The 12,459-nt window shown below is 41.7% G+C and overlaps 1 protein-coding gene across 2 annotated transcripts in view; it reads right to left on the bottom strand.

Annotated features, from left to right (window-relative positions):
• Positions 1-12,459, bottom strand: part of LZTS3 (leucine zipper tumor suppressor family member 3) — a 154,448-nt gene that overhangs the window by 92,328 nt on the left and 49,661 nt on the right. Inside the window, exon 1 of one of the 2 annotated variants that reach the window (XM_073611018.1) lies at positions 11,493-11,747. The exons of the other annotated variant lie outside the window; for it this stretch is intronic. The gene's annotated coding sequence lies outside the window, so the exon portion shown is untranslated. Of the gene's footprint in view, positions 1-11,492; positions 11,748-12,459 lie in introns of those variants that run through there. 2 annotated transcript variants of the gene reach the window in all.

Here is a 12,459-nt window from a genome sequence, read left to right as displayed (position 1 = left end):
TACTCATTGGAAATCATGGGATACAATTTGTCATGCGACTTTTCAGTCCCAAGTCGCATGAAAAGTCGCACTAGTGGAAACAGAGCCTAAACGTGCAGCAATGCACTGAAATATACAGTGGTAAACGTCACATAGTGCAAGTTTAATGCAGTATATTTTAGTGCGCTAACACACTGAAATATACTACATTAAATGGCACGTATTGCACTGAAATATACTGCATTAAACGTGCACTAATGCACTGAAATATACTGCGTTAAACGTGCAGTAATGCACAGAAATATACTGCGTTAAATGCTCAGTAACAAACAGAAAAATACTGTGTTAAATGTGCACTAACGCACAGAAATATACCGCGTTAAACGTGCACTAACGCACAGAAATATACTGCATAAAACGTGCAGTAACGCACTGAAATATACTGTGTTAAACGCCACATAACGCACTAAAATATACAGTGTTAAAAGCCATGTAACGCACTAAAATATACTGCTTTAAACGTGCACTAACGCACTGAAATATACTGCATTAAATGGCACATATTGCACTGAAGTATACTGCGTTAAATGTGCAGTAATCCACAGAAACATACTGCGTTAAATGTGCGCAAACGCACTGAAATATACTGTGTTAAACGTGCAGTAATGCACAGAAATATACTGCGTTATATGTGCAGTAATGCACAGAAAAAATACTGCATTAAACATGCAGTAACGCACAGAAATATACTGCATTAAACGTGCAGTAACAACAGAAATATACTGCGTTAAACATGCTCCAACGAACTGAAATATACAGTGTTAAATGGCATGTAATGCACTAAAATATACTGCGTTAAATGTGCAGTAACGCACAGAAATATATTGCATTAAACGTGCTCCAGTGCACTGAAATATACTGCGTTAAACATGCGCTAACACACTGAAATATACTGCATTAAACGTGCACTAACGCACTGAAATATACTGCGTTAAACGTGCAGTAATGCACAAAAATATACTGCGTTAAACGTGCAGTAACGCACAGAAATATACTGTGTTAAACGTGCACTAACGCACTGAAATGTACTGCATTAAACGTGCAGCAACGCACTGAAATTTACAGTGGTAAACGTCACATAGTGCAAGTTTAACGCAGTATATTTTAGTGCATTAACACACTGAAATATACTGCATTAAATGGCACGTATTGCACTGAAATATACTGCATTAAACGTGCAGTAACGCACTGAAATATACTGCGTTAAACGTGCAGCAATGCACAGAAATTTACTGCATTAAACATGCAGTAACACACAGAAAAATACTGTGTTAAATGTGCACTAATGCACAGAAATATACTGCATTAAATGTGCACAAACGCACAGAAATATACTGCATAAAACGTGCAGTAACGCACTGAAATATACAGTGTTAAACGTCACATAACGCACTAAAATATACAGTGTTAAACGCCACGTAAAGGACTAAACTATACTGCTTTAAACGCACTGAAACATACTGCATTAAATGACACGTATTGCACTGAAGTATACTACGTTAAACCTGCAGTAATGCACAGAAATATACTGCATTAAATGTGCGCAAACACACTGAAATATACTGCGTTAAACGTGCAGTAATGCACAGAAAAAATACTGCGTTAAACGTGCAATAACGCACAGAAATATGCTGTGTTAAATATGCGCAAACGCACTGAAATATACTGTGTTAAACGTGCAGTAATGCACAGAAATATACTGCGTTAAACGTGCAGTAATGCACAGAAAAAATACTGCATTAAACATGCACTAACGCACAGAAATATACTGCATAAAACATGCAGTAACACACTGAAATATACAGTGTTAAACGTCACATAACGTACTAAAATATACAGTGTTAAACGCCATGTAAAGGAAGCACTAAACTATACTGCTTTAAACGTGCACTAACGCACTGAAATATACTGCATTAAATGGCACGTATTGCACTGATGTATACTGCGTTAAACGTGCAGTAATGCACAGAAATATACTGTGTTAAATGTGCGCAAACGCACTGAAATATACTGCGTTAAACGTGCAGCAATACACAGAAATATACTGTGTTAAACGTGCAGTAATGCACAGAAAAACACTGTGTTAAATGTGCACTAACGCACAGAAATATACCGCGTTAAATGTGCACTAACGCACAGAAATACACTGCATAAAACGTGCAGTAACGCACTGAAATATACAGTGTTAAACGTCACATAACGCACTAAAATATACAGTGTTAAACGCCACGTAAAGGAAGCACTAAACTATATTGCTTTAAACGTGCACTAACGCACTGAAATATACTGCATTAAATGGCACGTATTGCACTGAAGTATACTGCGTTAAACGTGCAGTAATGCACAGAAATATACTGCATTAAATGTGTGCAAACGCACTGAAATATACTGTGTAAAATGTGCAGTAATGTACAGAAATATACTGCGTTAAATGTGCAGTAATGCACAGAAAAAATACTGCGTTAAACGTGCAGTAACGCACAGAAATATACTGCATTAAACGTGCAGTAACAACAGAAATATACTGCGTTAAACGTGCTCCAACGAACTGAAATATAGTGTTAAATGGCACGTAATGCACTGAAATATATTGCATTAAATGTGCAGTAACGCACAGAAATATTTTGCATTAAACGTGCTCCAATGCACTGAAATATACTGCGTTAAACATGCACTAAGGCATTGAAATATACTGCATTAAACGTGCACAAACGCACTGAAATATACTGCGTTAAACGTGCAGTAATGCACAGAAATATACTGCGTTAAACACGCAGTAACGCACAGAAATATACTGCATTAAACGTGCACTAACGCACTGAAATATACTGCATTAAACGTGCAGCAATGCACTGAAATTTACAGTGGTAAACGTCACATAGTGCAAGTTTAACGCAGTATATTTTAGTGCGTTAACACACTGAAATATACTGCATTAAATGGCACGTATTGCACTGAAATATACTGCATTAAATGTGCAGTAACGCACAGAAATATACTGTGCACTAATGCACTGAAATATACTGCGTTAATTGTGCACTAACGCACTGAAATATACTGCATTAAACGTGCAGTAATGCACAGAAATGTACTGCGTTAAACGTGCAGTAACGCCCAGAAAAATACTGTGTTAAATGTGAACTAACACACAGAAATATACCGCGTTAAACGTGCACTAACGCACAGAAATATACTGCATAAAACGTGCAGTAACGCACTGAAATATACAGTGTTAAACGTCACTTAACGCACTAAAATATACAGTGTTAAACGCCACGCAACGCACTAAAATATACTGCTTTAAATGAACACTAATGCATTGAAATATACTGCATTAAATGACACGTATTGCACTGAAGTATACTGCGTTAAACGTACAGTAATGCACAGAAATATACTGCATTAAACGCACTGAACTATACTGCAGTAAACCTGCCCTGACAAAATAAACTGACGCTAATTTAAAAATGAATGGTAACTACACTCACACTAACTGAACTATCACGAAATTCACACGAAACTGATATTCTACACTGACAATAGAATCAGAATAGCACACTATAGCGCACTAATGCCCTGTACACATGATCGGAATTTCCGACAATGGATTTTGTTGTTGGAAAATTTGAGATCCAGATCTCAAATTTTTTTGTCAGAAATTCCGATAGAAAATGTCCGATGGAGCCTACACCTGGTCGGAATTTCCGACAACAAGCTCCCATCGAACATTTGTTGTCCGAAAATCCTATCGTGTGTACAGGGCATTACTGTCTAGTGGCACTGAACAGAGCCCTGTTCTATCTCTCTCCACGCCAATATCACAATACAAATGGCCGCTATTAAAAGAATACTTTTTATAGTGTTCGGTGGGACGAAGAGCAATGAGCCATGATTGGATAGAGTCATCATTACTTTCTCCAATCTTGGCTCTGACAGTGCTCTGTGCCCTGATTGGCCAAAGCTTTCATAGCTTCAGCCAATCAGGGCTTCCAATGCACTGTGCGGCGGCGTATGTTCATAATACAATTACACTCCATACATAGACTACTACACCCCCAACATGACCGACCACTGGACAAAAAAACAGAATACAATTCTATTACACTCTATACATGACCTGAACACTTGTATGATTAGAATTCAACTATGTTATATCCTATACATAGCATGCTACACCTCCAACATCACCCGATCAGAAAACAGTTCTTGGCAGATTAAAGGAGAACCTTTCAAATATAATTTTCATATATAGGAGTAATACATCTACATGGTCAGCATGAAGGTCATGTTCAGTATGTATAACATTAAAATGGTCATCCAACTCCAAAGTGTATCTTATGCCGTGTACACATGGGCGGACTTTTCGACCGGACTGGTCCGACGGGATGAATCCGTTGGACAATCCTACCGTGTGTGGGCTTCATCGGACCTGCAGTTGACTTTTTCGGTCGGAAATCAGACGGACTTTAGATTTGGAACAGGTTTCAAATCTTTCCGACGGACTTGAGTACGGTTGAAAAATCCACTCGTCTGTATGCTAGTCCGACGGACGAAAACCGACGCTAGGGCAGCTATTGGCTACTGGCTATCAACTTCCTTATATTAGTTCGGTCGTACGTCATCACGTACGAATCCGTCGGATTTTGGTGTGATCGTGTGTAGGCAAGTCCGTTCGTTTGAAAGTCCATCGGAAGTCTGTCAAAAGTCAGTCGAAAGTCCATCGGAAAGACAGTCGAACCTTCGGTGTGTACATGGCATTAGATCCAGTTGATGCTTGTACATTGATATATCCCATAACTTCTTTTGGAGTGGCGGGATTTCTGCACTTCAGTTGCATGATCATCTTCCATTACAAAATCCTAGCCCCCATTATCAGCCTTTCTCAACCTTTTTAACCCAGGAACCCAAGAAATAATTTTCATGTCTCGAGGAACCCCTGCTAAATTATTACATCTCTAGCTCAGGGTACATTTGCGTGGCAAGTAAGTTGTAAGTACCCACTTGAGCTCTGGAAGGTTTTACCCCCTTCATGACCAACCATTTTTTGCTATTTAGCATGCGCTACTTTAACTGGTAATTGCGGGGTCATGCGATACTGTACCCAAACAAAATTGTCATATCATTTATTTCACACAAATATAGCTTTCTTTTGGAGGTATTTTATCACCACTGGGTTTTTTATTTTTTCTTGTATTTTGAAAAAAATCTATATTTTTTACATTCTGCTATAAAACATATCCAATAGAAAGATGAAAAAATATCTTCATAAATGTAGGCCAAAATTTATTCTGCCACATGTGTTTGGTAAAAAATATCCCAATACGTGTATATTGATTGTTTTGTGTGTAGCACTTACAAACTGTGGTATATGTACACTGGAATTTTTAATTTTTTTTTAAACTACTAATGGTGGTGATCAGCGACTTACAGTGGGACTGTGATAGTGTGACGGGCACTAACTGCCACTAGGTGGGAACTGACTAACTGACATCACCAGTGACACTAATACAGTGATCAGTGATAATACTATACACTGTCACTGTACTAATGATACTGGCTGGGAAGGGGTTGACATCTCAGGTAATCAAGGGGTTAAGTGTGTGCCTAACAAGTGTTAATGTGTGTAATGTGTGCTGCTTTTTACTAAAAATCTCTTTGTTTCTCCCTGTTTTGCAAGGAGAAGAAACAAAGAGATCTTTCCCTTTGTCAACACAGGGCTCTGGGCTGTGATGGGACACAGCTGATCAGCAGGTCCTAGCCATGAATCTTTGGCCGGGACCTGCTGACAAAACCCAGCTGTGCTTAATCACAACAGGAGTCACAGACAGGGGCGCGCATGCGTGTCCTGTACTCGGAAGAGGTCAGCGACGTACAGGTGCATTGCTGTGTCTGTACAGGCTGCCTGTTCACAGTACATTACAGGTGGGCAGTCCTAAAGTGGATATGATGCTTCAAAAAACAATAAAGAATGTAGTGTACTTATTGTAGCTCTCACCCCCACAGTTGCTGATTTTTCTCCCAGGTTCTTCTCCCAGATACAGTGCCTTAAAAAAGTATTCATACCCCTTGAAATTTTCCACATTTTGTCATGTTACAAGTGTCGTGGAAATTCCATTATACTCATGCGCTATTAAGCGCCCTTTTGGCCTTTTGGTAAAATGCATCCTTAAATAACCCATGTCTCCCTTTTTCCCAGTGAATAGACATAATCGCCATCTTAACTACAACACAACCAAACACATAAATGTATTTTATTGGGATTTTATGTGATAGACCAACACAAAGTGGCACATAATTGGGAAGTTTAAGGAAAATGATAAACGGTTTTCAAAATTTATTACAAATAAATTTGTGAAAAGTGTGGGGGGGCATTTGTATTCAGCCGCCCTGAGTCAATACTTATAGATAGAACCACCTTTCGTTGCAATTACAGATGCAAGTTTTTTTGGGTATGTCTCTACTAGCTTTGCACATCTAGAGAGTGACATTTTTGCCCACTCTTCTTTGCAAAATAGCTCAAGCTCTGTCAGATTGGATGGAGAGCGTCTGTGAACAGAAATTTTCAAGTCTTGCCACAGATTCTCAATTGGATTTAGGTCTGGACGTTGACTGAGTCATTCTAACACATGAATATGCTTTGATCTAAACCATTCCATTGTAGCGCTGGCTGTATGTTTAGGGTCGTTGTCCTGCTGGAAGGTGAACCTCCGCCCCAGTCTCAAGTCTTTTCCAGACTATTACAGGTTTTCTTTTAAGAATTTGGCTCCATCCATCTTCCCATCAACTCTGACCAGCTTCCCTGTCGCTGCTGAAGAAAAGCATCCCCACAACATGATGCTGCCACCATCATGTTTCACAGTGTTTAGGGTGATGTGTAGCCTTAGTTTTCTGCCACACATAGCGTTTTGCTTTTAGGCCAAAAAGTTCAATTTTGCTCTCATCTGACCAGAGCACCTTCTTCCACATGTTTGCTGTGTCCCCCACATGGCTTCTAGCAAACTGCAAACGGGACTTCTTATGGCTTTCTTTCAACAATGACTTTCTTCTTGCCACTCCTCTATAAAGGCCAGATTTGTGGAGTGCACGACTAATAGTTGTCCTGTGGGCAGATTCTCCCACCTGAGCTGTGGATCTCTGCAGCTCCTCCAGAGTTATCATGGGCCTCTTGGCTGCTTCTCTGATTAATGTTCTCCTTGCCCGGACTGTCAGTTTAGGTGGACGGCCATGTCTTGGTAGGTTTGCAGTTGTGCCATACTCTTTCCATTTTCGGATGATGGATTGAACAGTGCTCCGTGAGATGTTCAAAGCTTGGGATATTTTTTATAACCTAACCCTGCTTTATACTTCTCCACAACTTTATCCCTGACCTGTCAGGTGTGTTCCTTGGCCTTCATGATGCCCTTTGTTCACTAAGGTTCTCTAACAAACCTCTGAGGGCTTTACAGAACAACTGTATTTAAAATGAGAATAAATTACACACAGGTGGACTCTATTTACTAATTAGGTGACTTCTGAAGGCAATTGGTTCCACTAGATTTTAGTTAGGGGTATCAGAGTAAAGGGGGCTAAATAAAAATGTACGCCACACTTTTCAAATATTTATTTGTAAAAAAATTTGAAAACCATTTATCATTTTCCTTCCATTTCACAATTATGTGCCACTTTGTGTTGGTCTATCACATAAAATCCCAGAAAAATACATTTACTTTTTTGGTCGTAACATGAAAAAACATAGAAAACTTCAAGGGGTATGAATACTTTTTCAAGGTAGCCAGGCACACAACAGCATCCACTCCTCTGGCTCAATTCATAGTCTAGGGGTTGCCTTTTTAAAGTTTATTGCTGAATAACTTGGATAGGGCACAGGGAGCTATGGGATCTTCCAGAACGCTGAGGAAACAATATTAGGAGACTGTTCTTTTCTGCAGCTACTTCTTAGAACAGCCCCTTCAGCATTAGCTTAGAGTATGGACATCACTGGGACACCATAAATAATGTTCCAGGCCAGGCAAGCCTTAGTATTAGTGCACCAGGGGGTTAAAAGCAGTAACAGTTACCCAGATCCTACACTTAGGTCTGTACTCACAAGTCATTGGTTTTTGGATGTCCCCTTAAGAGTCAGGCAGATATTTCCTTAGTGGACTCTCCAGACTGGATCCTGGGTGAAATCCCCCTTTCCTTAGCTTCAAAATCTCTCAGCCAGTAGGCCCCCCAGCTTTAGCCTAGCTGGGACCCCGGATAAGCTCCTGGTAAATGTCAGCTGTGCTGCCTGAGAGGGCAGCAGCCCTCCAGGCTGGAAACTACTTCTCCTTGACAAGGACTGGGTTGCCTCTGGCCCCAGGCTATTTATGCACTCTCCACCCCCACACTGGGCAGCCTCCCCTCAGGGATACGCTGGAACCACATAAATATTCAGACTGCTTGTTTGACTCTCCCAGCCAACTACCTCCCATAACTCTCTAGAAAACCGAGGGAAGCAGTCAAGCCTGCAGAGCCCTGAACAGCCCAAAGCAATCACAAGCAGTTCTTCTGATTACAGAAGATCTGCATGAACTAAATGTACCTAACCTTTCTAGCAAATTATCTAGGAGGGGGCTGCATTATCATAGTTGATACCCAGAACAGTTTTTTTTTTTTTTTAACCCCTCACTCTATAAGAAAAAATTGCTTCAGTGTCAAATGGATCAAAACATAGTAACGGCCAGAAAAGAAATGCCAACAGTGAAAATTGTAGTGCCCCGCACATTGGTGGTCAGTGAAAAAGTGTCTTCTTATATTGCCAGTCAGCATAGTGGACCCATACATTGGTGGTCAATGGGAGATTGACCTCTATCATTGATGGTTGGTGGCAAAAGCACAAAACATTGTGGACCAGCGGGGAGACTGCCCTTCTTACAGACAGATGAAGAGATAATTCATATATGATGGTGTTAGAAACTGTTCATTGCTCAAGGAACCATTTGCCACCTTCTGTGGAAACCTGGTTGAGAAAACCTTCTCTATACTATAATGAGGATCCTGCAGTAACATACCTCCCAACTTTTGAACTTGAGAATGGGGGACAGTTCAGGGAGTGAATTTGGCTGTGTCCAAACATGATAGTGGGAGGGTACATGGAAGGCAGGAAGGATCACTATAGCACATAGAAGGCTGGATCACTATGGCACATGGAAGGCAGGATCACTATGGCACATGGAAGGCAGGAAGGATCAGTATGGTATATGGAAGGCAGGAAGAATCACTATGGCACATGGAAGACAAGAAGGATCACTATGGTATATGGAAGGCTGGAAGGATAACAATGGCACATGGAAGGCAGGAAGGATCACTATGGCATATGGGAGGAAGAAATGATCATTATGGCACATGGAAGGCAGGAAGGATCACTATGGTACACGGAAGGAAGGATCACTATGACACATGGAAAGCAGGAAGGATCGCTATGGCACATGGAAGGCAGGATCACTATGGCACATGGAAGGCAGGAAGGATCACTATATTATATGGAAGGCAGGATTAGATTGAAGGAAGAGCTAGAGGGGAGAGTTCAGTTGTTCACTCACCCAGAGCCTCAGGCAGCAACATCAGAAGCACTGCTTCAAAATTCCCGCCCCCACAAACCCCTTCACAGGCACAGGATTGGCTGCATGTCAGGGGTTGTGGGTGGGCACAGAGGGACATGGGGTGGAGGTGGAGCAGACCTAGCCTACCTCCTCTCCCATTCTGCAGGCTGTACAATCCCGGGACAGTCCCAGTGAATCCGGGACGGTTGGGAGGTATGAGTAATAAGACCCCCTTGCCACAGCAGGTGGAAAAAGACTTTGTCAGGTTAGTCTGGACCATAGACTAGCCCAGGAGATCTATGTGCAGGTATCTCTCAGCTATATAAGAAGACAATCATTTGGCCCACCAGAGTGTACTCATACTATCAAGATGGCTGCCAGGGAAAAGGTTAACAGAACAAGATTACAGCCGCACCTATAAATCTTACAGATACAGTGTGCAAGAAGACAACATAAATCACCTATGTACATACATCCCTGGAATCATACTGCTGTATATCAGTCTACATCTGAGTTTATGTATATTTGAACCTATATCTGGGGTACATGTGTATAAATGTATTCTGAACTCTATCAGAACATACAAAAATATACAGTAACAATGGTGCACATGCATGTATGTATCTCTTTATATAGCACCGGTGCACACACACGTATTTATCTCTATGTATATAACACCGATGCACACACACACATATATGTATATGGATATATGACAGCGGTGCACACACACACATATATGTGTATGGATATGTGACAGTGATGCACACACGCATGTATGTATATGGATATATGACAGCGGTGCACACACACACATGTATGTATCGCTATATATGACAGCAGTGCACACACACATTTATGTATATGGCTATATGACAGTGGTACACACACACATGTATGTATATGGATATATGACAGCGGTGTACACACACATGTATGTATCGCTATATATGACAGAGGTGCACACATACACACGTATGTATATGGATATATGACAGTGGTGCACACACACATGTATATATCACTATATATGACAGCGGTGCACACACACATGTATGTATATGGATTTATGACAGTGATGCACACACACATGTATGTACATGGATTTATGACAGTGATGCACACACACATGTATGTATATGGATATATAACAGCGGTGCACACACACACATGTATGTATATGGATATATGACAGTGGTGCACACACACATGTATGTATATGGATACATGACAGCGGTGCACACACGTATGTATGTATATGGATATATGACAGTGGTGTGCACACACGTATGTATATGGATATATGACAGTGGTGCACACACACATGTATGTGAATGGATATATGACAGCGGTGCACAAACACGTGTATGTATATGGATATATGACAGTGGTGCACACACACATGTATGTAAATGGATATATAACAGCGGTGCACACACACACACACGTATGTATATAGATATATGACAGCGGTCCACACTCACATATGTATATAGATATATGACAGCGGTACACACACACACACACATGTATGTATATGGATATATGACAGCGGTGCACACACACATGTATGTATCACTATATATGACAGAGGTGCACACACACATGTATGTATATGGATATATGACAGTGGTGCGCACACACACACACACACACACACACACGTATGTATATAGATATATGACAGCGGTACACGTATACTATAGGGTCACATCACTATGACAATCTGTATTCCCTGCGGAGCAGATAACGTTCTCTGGAAAATGCACATTACAGCCTTCGGGGAAAAGAAAAGGAGAAAACGTGAAAGGCAGATGTGAGTGCTGACGCCGGGGAAGGATCCTGCAAGCTGTGATTAGCTGGAGCAGTAAGGAGCCCCCCTCCTGTTACCTTTCCGGAGTCTTCTCTCCTTGGCGTACACAGGGCCTCCTGAATCCCGGCTGCCTGCGCTCCCTCCTCACCGGCCACACACGTCCTCCTCCTTCCCCAGCACTGCAGCATCGGCCAGCAATCCCGGAATCCTCCTCATCGCACACACAGAGGAAGCGGGCGCTGCTTCTCCGGTGTGTGTGTGTGTGTGTGCCTGTTCTCCGGCACACTGAGTCACGTCTCTATGTAGCACGCAGTGTTCAGTTGGGATGACTGCCCGAGTGGGTTGGTATGTAGGTGGGTATACGGCTCCGGCATCCCACAGTGCCAACTCAACTGCCAAGAGAATTCAACTATTCCTCCATCAGAAGAGCGCAGCCTCCGGAGGACGGAACCGCGTGTCCGCTGACGCTCCTCACCGGCCTTAAAGCTGGACCCCAGCCTTGCTCCTCTCCTGGACTCAAACGGCTTACTCTGATTTCACTGCACACTGTGAGCGTCTCAAAGTGTGCATAAGAAGCTGCAGCAACTCAGAGCCTGCCTCGTTTTCCTGGCTGGAAGACATCCAGCATCATCTAGCACCTTCCTCTCCATCCTGACTGTCCCTGGCTTGCCCTTTTCATTCAGACACGGAGGTTCAGCATCATAACTGTCACCACTCATCAAGGCATTTTACCCACTTAATGACCGGAAGATTCTCCCCCTTAAAGTGGTGTTCCGGCCGAAATTATACTTTTTAAATAAAAATACCCCTATAATACACAAACTTAATGTATTCTAGTAAAGTTAGTCTGTAAACTAAGGTCTGTTTTGTTAGTTTATAGCAGTAGTTTGTTATTTTATAAACTTACAGCAGGCCGTGGCCATCTTAAGTGTGGGCATCTGAAGCCAGACTGTATTTCTTCCTGGATCTCATCCTTGCAGATCTTGCACATGCTCAGTGCAGCACAAGCGGTGTAATAGGTTTCAGGTCAGGTTTCCATAGCAA

Source organism: Aquarana catesbeiana, linkage group LG01 (genome assembly GCF_042186555.1).
Source record: "Aquarana catesbeiana isolate 2022-GZ linkage group LG01, ASM4218655v1, whole genome shotgun sequence".
In the NCBI taxonomy this organism is placed as follows: Eukaryota; Metazoa; Chordata; class Amphibia; order Anura; family Ranidae; genus Aquarana; species Aquarana catesbeiana.
Note: the sequence above shows the minus strand (reverse complement) of the source record. Positions and strands in the feature narration are given on the sequence as shown.